The 10,319-nt window shown below is 41.9% G+C and overlaps 1 long non-coding RNA gene across 2 annotated transcripts; it reads left to right on the plus strand.

The window, feature by feature from the left end:
* Positions 1 to 1,413: 1,413 nt before the first annotated feature.
* LOC123426472 lies at positions 1,414 to 7,283 on the plus strand. 2 transcript variants are annotated; one of them, XR_006622222.1, is made up of 3 exons: positions 1,414 to 1,694; positions 1,776 to 5,375; positions 7,245 to 7,283. It is a non-coding gene; the product is annotated as an uncharacterized LOC123426472 (long non-coding RNA). The 2 variants fall into 2 exon arrangements; XR_006622223.1 differs by lacking the exon at positions 7,245 to 7,283 and adding an exon at positions 6,588 to 6,621.
* The last annotated feature ends 3,036 nt before the right edge of the window (positions 7,284 to 10,319 follow it).

Below are 10,319 nucleotides of genomic sequence, written 5' to 3' on the forward strand. Positions count from 1 at the left end.
TCTCGAGCCCCCCCTAACGTGAGCTCGTCGAAATGCCGGCGAGACGGCAGCATAGGGCGAGGCGGCCCGGCAGAAGGGCAAGGGGGTCATTGCTGCTAAGCCGGCTCCCAAGCATGCTGCAATAGGACCTCCGGTCGAAAGCCGAGGCGGCGACGGTAAGAAGCAGCGAGCCACCACCGGAAAGAGGCCAGTGCCCGTCGTTTCCTGGTAAGGGATCATCATTCTCCCTTTTTTGATTCTTGTATGAAGGTTATTCCCTTATTGGTTTGCATTCGGTAGGGATGCCGAAGAAGTGGAGGAAGATACAACCTCCGCTGCCGAGCGAGCCACCTGGGCCGCTGCTGATGCTGCCAATAAGGCACTGGAAGAGGAGTAGAACAACCGATGGGAGGAGGCGGCTCGGAAGATGGCCGAAACCACTACAAGAAAAACACTCATTTATGACAAAATAAAGTGACGGCTCTAAAATTGGTCATAAATCCATGAACAAAATTCACAAATTGGTCGTCGAGGGTCTAGGAGGGCTTTAGTCCTTCACTTTCATGACAATTGAAGAAGGTCATTATCGAATTACAGAGAATGGTCATAACAACGTGTAGCATTGTTTATACCCTTATTTGAGGTCCACCATGATCAATTAATATGGTCAACTTGACGAACACCTTAGCAAATTTGACTACTTGTGAGGTCCACATGTCAATCTCACCAAATAATGTGAAAAAAGGACCTATACATTGACTTGACGATCCAACTGAATGGTGGGACCCAGTAACAAATTTGACATGTGGGGCCGTCTAATCCACCTATCACATGGGACACGCTAACAGATGACATGTGAGGCCAACGATTCAATGGAAGTAATAAGAAAATAAAATATGAACATGACTCTGAATCTCGTCCTACTAGTAAGGTTACCCACCATAAGTGAGATACATTTGCTCATGTCATGTTTCGTACAAAAAAATATTATTCGTAGTAAGCCATCGTGGCTAGACGATATGCTAGATTTGATCTAGTCATACAACATTGTTCAAATAAAATATTTACATCTAATTCTATAAAGTTTGATAAAAATATATATCAAATAATGGGCCTGAAACATTTGAAACAATATATAACATACTTAAACTAAATATGTTTGATTGAAAAACGTTTGTGAGAGGGATTTAATTATTATTTTTGTTCAGGTCAAAATTTTCTTACCCATTCACGTAAAAATTTTCTTAGCGCTTAACACCCTTCCACCATTCCGCCTATGGACACCAATTCTTGGCACGCGGGTTTTAAACTTCAATGACTAAATTACCCTCGAGGCAGGAAAATAAAGTACACCCCAAAGAGGGTGTATTGGTAAATGACTCCCCGATAAATCTCGTGAACTAATCCTTTCACGTGTCATCGTCGGTTCTTCTCCCCCATCGAAACCCTAGATTTCTCTCCCCAAACACTGGCCGCACCACCCGTCCTCCTCCCATCCCCGCACCATCCGTCCGCTAGGAGTCACCGAGGGCGGATTCAAATGGAGGAGGTCATCTCTTTTCTTGCTTTAGGCGCGCCCCCCGCACAGGCGGATTTAGATGGAGGCGGTCGGCGGCCGACAGCGGTGGGCTGGGTAACATCCCCACGGATCTCTCCATCCTCCAGTAGCGGGGACTCAACATCGCAATCTTCATCATCAATAGAGGGTCTTCAAGGTATCCCTTTCTCCCCCTGTCGCATCTCATCTTTCCAATGCCCAGCCAGCCACCTTCTCCATGCTTAGATCTGTGTTTCAGGATGCTACCACGCTCCACTTCCTGACCAAATTTGGTAAAGGATTTGGCTGGACTTGGTGCCACGGGGTCTTCCCACTCTGGGCATTAGAACCGCTGGATTCTTCTCTCACATGGCCATTGCCGACCAAGCCAAGCTATCATGTGGTGGCCAGAACGGGAATCATCAACCCAGCCTTTGGTACTCCCTCTTCTCCTTGACCTAACCTCAACAACCTGGTAAGGTGCAGGTGACCTCTACCTACTCTTTCAAGGTCTCCAACGAGGCCACCTAAATCTGTGTGAAACCTCCATTGCTGGTGGTACCTGGAAGTATTGCCCTTGTACATCATCGTTATATCATTCTACATTGAATATTACTGCCCAGTAAAACGTAGTTGTTCAGCGATGTCATGTTTTTTCTGTTGTGTTAGCATCTAGATAATAATCAGATTGTCGTTGTCAAAAAGGGGTACCATTAATGGGATGGAATCTCTGAATCGGATCAAGGACATCCAATTCCTATTTCTGTTGTGTTCGCATCCAGAGGATAATCAGATTGTGGCTCTCAAAAAGGGGTAGCATTAGGATGGAATCTCTGAATCGGATCAGGGACATCCACTTCATAACATACTGTCCGTGCATTAATAACTATCTTGTAAATCTAGTTCTCTGCCATACAGCATAAGTGCATCAGACCATTACCTTTTTCTAGCTAATTTAGCTGGTTTTGTAGATTGTCTGACCTATTATTATTACTAGTCGTCAACCCGTGCATTCGCACGAGCTAGATTTTTTAAAATGAATTACTTAGATTGTTTTAATGATGCATATTAAATTAAGAAGAATAAGAATCAAAGATACTATATGGTAGCATTATCCACATGCAGATGATGAAGGTACACATACATTCCTACCTAGTGGGCCGGCAACTCTACCAATAGGCATAGTGGCAACTTTACATAGTGGGCGCATCTTAAAATCTAATCAAACAATTGTTTTGATTTAGTATTGTATCTGGAAATGAAGTCATGAAATAAACCTTAATAAAAATAAGAATGTGCATGGGAAAAGCCAGGCTTTGAATAGCTCGAGACTTACTAATGTGGTTTTGATACGTAAAGCAAAGATGTAATTTAGCAACCTTGAACTGAACTAAGCTGCATATATTTATACTATTCTTGGTTTTAAAGGATTTACCCTTTGTCAGCTTAGTCATGAACAAAACTCCATGGTAAAAAAAATAACAGTACGGCTAAAAAAATATGGAATATGCAATACTTCTGTTTCTAAGAATATATTACACAGTTCAACATATAGTAGAATAAATCACGCTCATGTTAAGAACCTACCATGTTAATGCCTAAGCATCTACGAATATATTACACAGTTCAACATATATGTCATGAAAGCCCCTGCAATAGCAAAGAAGAATCGGATCGCCCCCAAGAATCAGGGCAGCAAGGCCTCTATCAACCATGTTAATGCCTAAGAATCTGAGAACACTTAACCAACCCTCAATACATGAAGGGGCGATCAGATGAGACTGAAATTCTACAAAACAAATATTTCCATGTATGGCTCTAGAATTTCATATGACCACTTTCCTTTAAGAGGTATGGAAACATGCATATGAAATGGAAACCATCTAATTTCGACAAAATATATCTAGGCAATAACTCTAAGATTGCTCAAGTTGAAAAAAAGACCTCAACCTTGACTACAAAGTTGTATATTAATACTATATGTGCTTTTGGAGAATTTACCATTCGCCTATATAGTCCTGAGAAAAATTCCCTGGTAAAGAAAAATGCTAGGAGTAAGCTTATAAAATTGGTAATGAAATAATACTTTGAAGAATATATTGTAAGAGTGCGATTTGTACTTCTTCCAGCTATTTAACTATGTAAGATAGCTTACCTTTCTGATCGCCCAAAGCAGCCTACAAAAACCGACAAAGCAACAATAATACCTTTAATATTATCATACGGAGGTATGCACTTGTAGTAGTATAAATCACATTCTTGTTGATGACCATGGACATATTACAATTGATCCGACCTACATAATGTAATCACATTCTTGTTGATGACCATGGACATATTACAATTGATCCGACCTACATAATGTACCCTTATGTTTGCCCAATACTCGACATCTTTAAAATGATTAATTTGAACTCAAAACTTCTGTTGCTTCAAAAAGGATAGCACTACCTAGTTTTGTACGACCCGCATGCGAACTGACTCTTGTCAGCCCTAGAAAGCTTATGGTTCTAATCACCCAAAGGAGCCTACAGATACAGATAACACGGAAATAATACCTGCAAAATATCTTACATGCATGGTTAAGCACTTGTAGCAGTATAAATCACACTCCTCTTGGGTGTTGACGACCATGGAATCTTACAACCGTTCTCACCAACAATATGACCCGCTATCTTTGTCGTGTACTTTATCTGTAAAACAATAGTTTTTTACGCAAAAAATAAAAAATGTTAACTCTCTATTAAAATAAAAATTAAGAGGAAAATCAGTAGAGAGCATGACGGAAAAACCTTAGAGATTAGATGACTAACTTCCAGGAGTCAAGAGAACAACCCATTGCGTTTCTTAAGTAGGTAGCGCCACACGGTTTTACATGGTAGGTAAGCCTACATGTAAACTCCAAAACATGCAATTTGGATAGAGAAATGGTGGTAGCACATTTTATGGTGGAAAAAAGTATAAATAGTACATTACTTATAACGGTACTTGAGCTACTTACGTGCACATGTAACTCCATGAAAAACATCTTTGCGTAATTCTGACTACCATCCTTGACCGATTGACCTTGAACCCCATGGTCACATCTGCAATCAGTTCTCATTTCATTCAAATATGTGCGTTATAAACATATTGACATCCAAGCATCATGATTAATCAATAGAGTTTCTTAATTCAAGTTCAGTGAGTAGTGAATGTCCATAGTACCAACAAAATGATAGGGATAAACAAAATCAAATCACTGCCAGATTGATCAAAGCGGGCCATTAATTCATGTTTAGTGATTGCAAAGCAGCAGCAAAGTTGGTAGAAACAACTTAAAATGGACTTCCATCGGCCCATAAAAATTCCACAGATGCTAGACAGGATCCAAGCTAAAAGATTCGATCATATGTAAACTGCAGCAAACATATGTGAGTTATTAACTATTAAAATATAGTTATACTAAAAGAACCAAATTTGTAGGAATTTCTTGGGAATGCATAATTAGTATAAGTATAGATTTGTTGATCGTTATTTGAGGAAGGCATATTGTCCAAACTTAGCTAAGGTCTTATTAATATCATGAGGCAAGAATTTATATAGCCGCAAACTGGTGGCGTTATCCAATGTATCAATCTTGCATTATTAGGTATCAATTCTTGTTTGATGTAGTCATTGTCTATTTTGTCATATGGTTGCCCCACCCATGCCTCCATCCAGTGTGACCTTGTCATGCTTCCTCACAGGTGGCGGAGTTCACGTATATGAGCAACAAAGTGGTTTCACTACTTGGCGGAGAGGGCACCCATGGATACCCATGAGAAGGTGCCTCAACAGATATTGCGTGGCAGTGAAGCTCGACCTTGGCTACAACCTTGTGAGTGTTCTGGTTGCTAGCTGGATGTGCCACTACAGGAATCTGAGACTTTGCCGTCTGCCATGGCTGACGGCAAAGGGGGGAACCCCGGACGGCAAAGGTTTTGTCGTCCATCAGCTGACGGCAAACTAGACGGGAAAAAAATATTCGTACGGCAAAGGATCTTTGCCATGGGGGGCAGTCGGCAAATAAAATGGGACGACAGATCCGCAAACGCTCCCGTTAAGTGCTAAGGGCAGGCTGCCCTTCCTCGCTTTGCCGCCTGCCCTCCCCTTTTTGCTGTCAGCCATGTTTGAGGCCGACGGCAAAGGGGGGCATCCAGCCCCTCTCTCCCTCCACCTTTGCCGTCAGCTCCTCCCCCCTTTGCGGTCTGTCGTGTTTGAGGCCGACGGCAAAGGGGCACGCCCAACGTGTTTCAACCAGGCTATTTTGAGCCTTTGTCGTCTGCTGCAAGGCCTTTGCCGTCGGTGGGCGGACGGAAAAGGCTCAAAAGAGCTCCTGCTTATTTTATTTTCTATCATATCCAGCAATTTTCACAATAATCAGGATATATATATAAAAAAAAAAATAATTTAATAGAAATAGTTTTGTTTCCGTACTCATAACCATATTAAAATAACATTCATCCATAATACATACATATTATGCAAGGTGCATCCGTACCAAACCATATATTACACCTGTTTCATTCATGCATACAAAGTTTCATATATATCCATATACTACAATAGTTTCAACCCAAACGTCCGTGAAGCCATGGTAGAAGAAACCAGATTCAAGCATTCCATCAATATAATCCAAGCTTCTCGTGAAGTGAATATAATCTGCAAAATTGCAAATAAGAAAGTTAGAAGAAGATGACTAGATGAAGGAGAGAAGTATAGGTTATTTCCGGGAGAACTTCGCTAAGTATATGCCATTTAATAGCTAAGTTAGGTGGAATAGGTCATCTTGGAGCTACATAGCCTTATTATGTCATTTAGGAGAGAACTTAGCTAAGTATAGGTCATTCTAGAGCTAACTTGGATAAAATGTGTCATTTTGTAGCCAACTATGATTATTAAGCCATTTTGAACTTATTATGTCAATTTGGAGCTAAACTAGTCATTTTAATGAGCTAACCAAGGTTCTTATGATGTTTTTACCTAACTAAGCTAATTATGTCATTTTGGAGGGTAATTAGCTAAATATGTCTTTGTTGTGGAAAATAAGCTACGTAGAAGAAGAAAAAGAAGCAAGAAGAGAAGAAGAAGGAGAATAAAAAGAAGAAAAATGAGGAGGAGGAGGAGGAGGAGAAGGAGAAGGAAGAGGAGAAGAAGAAGAAAATAAGAAGGACAAGAAGAAGGAGAAGAAGGAGAAGGAGCTACTCTCCTTCTTTTTCCTCCTTCTTCTCTTCTTCTTCTCTTCTTCTTTTTCCTTCTTTTCATTCTTCTTCTATCTTTTCCTCTTGTCCTCTTCTTCGAGCTAAATTAACTAATTATGCCTTTTTGGAGTTAATTATGCCAATTTGGAGGATAATTAGGTAAGTATATGGTATTTTTATTAAATATGTAACTTTTCGAGCTAACTAAGCTAATTATGTCATTTAGGTGGAAGACAAGATAAGTATAGGCCATTCTAGAGCTAACTTGGGTAATATATGTCATTTTGGAGCCAACTATGATTATTAAGGCATTTTCAAGCTAAACTGGATAATTATGTCATTTAGGTGGAAGCCAAGCTAAGTATATAATATTCATGATCTAACCAAGGTTCTTATACCATTTTGAGCTTATTATTTCATTTTGGAGCTAAATTAGTCGTTTTAATGAGCTAACCAAGGTTCTTATGATGTTTATACCTAACTAAGCTAATTATGTCATTTTGTAGGATATATAGCTAAGTATGTCTTTGTTGGATGAGTCTAAGCTACGTAGAAGAAGAAAGAGAAGAAGCAAGAAGAGAAGAATAAGGAGAAGTAAAAGAAGAAGGAGGAGGAGGAGGAGGAGGAGGAGAAGGAGAAGGAGAAGGACAAGAAGAAGAAAAGAAGAAGGAGGAAGAAGAAGGAGAACTGTTCTCCTTCTTCTCCTCCTTCTTCTTTTCTTCTTCTTCCTTCTTTTCATTTTTCCTCTATCTTCTCATCTTGTCCTCTTCTTTGAGCTAAATTAGCTAATTATGCCTTTTTGGAGCTAATTATGTCAGTTTGGAGGATAATTAGGTTAGTATAGGTCATTTTTTATTAAATAGGCCATTTTCGAGCTAACTAAGCTAATTATGTCATTTAGGTGGAAGCCAAGCTAAGTATTGGCCATTCTAGAGCTAACTTGGGTAAAATATGTCATTTTGGAGACAACTATGATTGTTAAGGCATTTTTGAGCTCAATTGGAGGAGGAGGAGGAGGAGGAGGAGAAGGAGAAGGAGACCATTATGGACCTAACTTGGGTTAAATATGTCATTTAGGAGCTAAGTATGCTTAATAAATCATATTGGACCATTATGCGGTTGTTAAGCAAAACGCTAGAAATAACATACCATTATCGTCATCGCGGCGGTGAAGCACGGTGTCTCTGGCTTGTTTCACGTGGAGAAGGCTGTCTCGGAGAAGGCTCCACCGTAGAAAGGTCGTGCGATGCGTTTCGAAAGATATTCTGCACCAAACATCTTTACAATGTGCCGTTAGCATGATGACGCTCTTAAGATCACTTCATTGAAATGAAACTCACCGTCCCCGCCATGTTAATGACTGGCATCGCCAGAGGGACATGTCCGGTCTTCTCGCACATAGAATGTACATTTGGTTTTGACAACTCAAACTTTTTAGTTATTAATGAAACGGACATTAAAATGGAAGATTTGAAATAATATGAAGAAGAAACTTACCACGAAGAGCTCGAATATGGCCCTGTTAGACGCATCATTCCGTGCCCTCTCTGCCTCCATCAATGTAGTCGTCCTCTCCTCCAGCTCCTTCATCTCCTTATCCTTCTTCGTCAAAAGCGCCTGAATTGCCTCTCTCTCTTTCAGAATACAACACAACTCATTGTTAGCATTATAATCATATTGGTTCCAACGCACAACATAATTCAGAAAGATAGTAGAGTACATTAAACTAACCTCGATGGCGAGCTCGACTGGCCATGGACGAGGTGTTATCTCTGGACAGGAGCTCGTTTGGCGTGCCTTCATCTGCCGGAGAGTGCCAGGACAACGTATAAGGCCTTCTCTAATGGCGATTGAGCCATGGGGCCTCCCGTTGCCAGCTATCATCACCAGCTCTTGATCAATAGGCCCCTCGCTCGGGTTAAAGTCCTCCCCTTTCGTCCCCTTCACGTGATCTCTGTACTTCATGAGCTTGTGGTGGGAGGAGATGTTGGTGATGTTTTGTGGATGCTCGAGGTCAGACTCAGAGAATGCCTTGACCTTCTTGTACGAGGCAGTATGGGTCATCGCATACAAGTCGTACATATGTGGCACCTCTGTCTTATGGTGACGCGCCTAAAAGAGAGAGACAAGAAAATTGTATTAGTAAAGGGCTCAAGATAGCATTAAGAACGAATTGCATGAGGCATGAAGCAAACCACATACCCAGTTCTCGTCAAATTGGATTAAGTTGACGCTCCCTTGATGGTGTGGCACACCAACCATTTTGCCACGCCTCCCCTTGGCGTTGTTGTGGCTGGCCTCCCACGTTTCGGAGCACCACTGATCTACCAAGGCCTCTCAACAATCCATCTTATCCACACACACCATCTCGGGGGCACCGAAGTTAATGAAGAGAAATTTGAGCGCGTAAGAACAAAATCAAGGAAACTAACTACAGAGCCAAAATAATATGTAATTACCTTCATGTAATGCTCCTTCTCCATCTTAGAATCGCGACACTTCGCCTTGTCCTTCCTAATACGCCACGAGGCATGGTAGTCTCAAACAGCCTGCACCCAAGCCTCGTGCCGAAAGTTTTGAAGTAGGCGGCGACATTCGGTTTCGATAACATTTGTCGCGTCCTCCTCGTATCTCTCCTCACACCTATAGTAGTCTGCAAACGAGACAACACCGATTAGTACAATAACTAGCTATGGTTGATTTGTAATTGTGTAAAGGAGAAATTACCCAGAACTGTCGGATTACCATGTCGGCCCTCGTGTGGCACAAAACACCGTCGATCTCCACCTCCGGCGGGGCCGGGGCACCCAAGTAGTGCTCCTAGGTCATTCCTACCACTCGCTCCTGACCGTGTAACGTAACAAACCCCGAGAAGTTTTGACGGCAAAGTACACCAAGGACGCTGTTGGGCTTGTGGACACCCTTGGCAACAATCCAACCCCTGCAGTATGAAAAATTAAAGCCAAAACATTAGATATTTGAGAAAACGAGAAGGCAAAAGGTTAAATAAGAGTAAATTAAGTTACTTGTCCCCATTTGGCTTAATCGACCACCTCTGCTCGCGGGTCGCCGGCACGAGCGGGAGCCCTGAAGTACCACGCTGGTAAACGGTAGCCCCTTCACCCAGCTCCTCGTCGCTATCAGCATGGCCACTTGGCTGAGGCTGACCCAGATCATCCTAGGTATCCCACTGGGTCTCTGGGGACGTACCCTCATCACTGCTTTGCTCAGGAGTCGCCTGGAACGAAGCCTCTGGGACACGAGTCTCGTGGGTCCAAGGCTCGTCGATGTGAGGCTTGTCGACCTGAGGCTCGTGAACCGGAGACCGTGTAGCCTCCACTTCAGACGAATCCACCCTAGAAGTCATGTGCTCAAGTGAATCAGCTTGGGGTGGTGGCGAGGAAGGCATGGCAGCCACTGCCCAACCTCTCCGGTGGCCACGTGTACCTTTAGTACAACATAAATACCAACATGAGTAATAAAATGTATATAAATACCAACATGACTACAACATAAATACCAACATGAGTACAACATAAATACCAACATGAGTAATACCTTTAATACCTCTCGGCTTCGCG

This window comes from Hordeum vulgare, chromosome 2H (assembly GCF_904849725.1).
Source record: "Hordeum vulgare subsp. vulgare chromosome 2H, MorexV3_pseudomolecules_assembly, whole genome shotgun sequence".
NCBI classification, from domain to species: Eukaryota; Viridiplantae; Streptophyta; class Magnoliopsida; order Poales; family Poaceae; genus Hordeum; species Hordeum vulgare.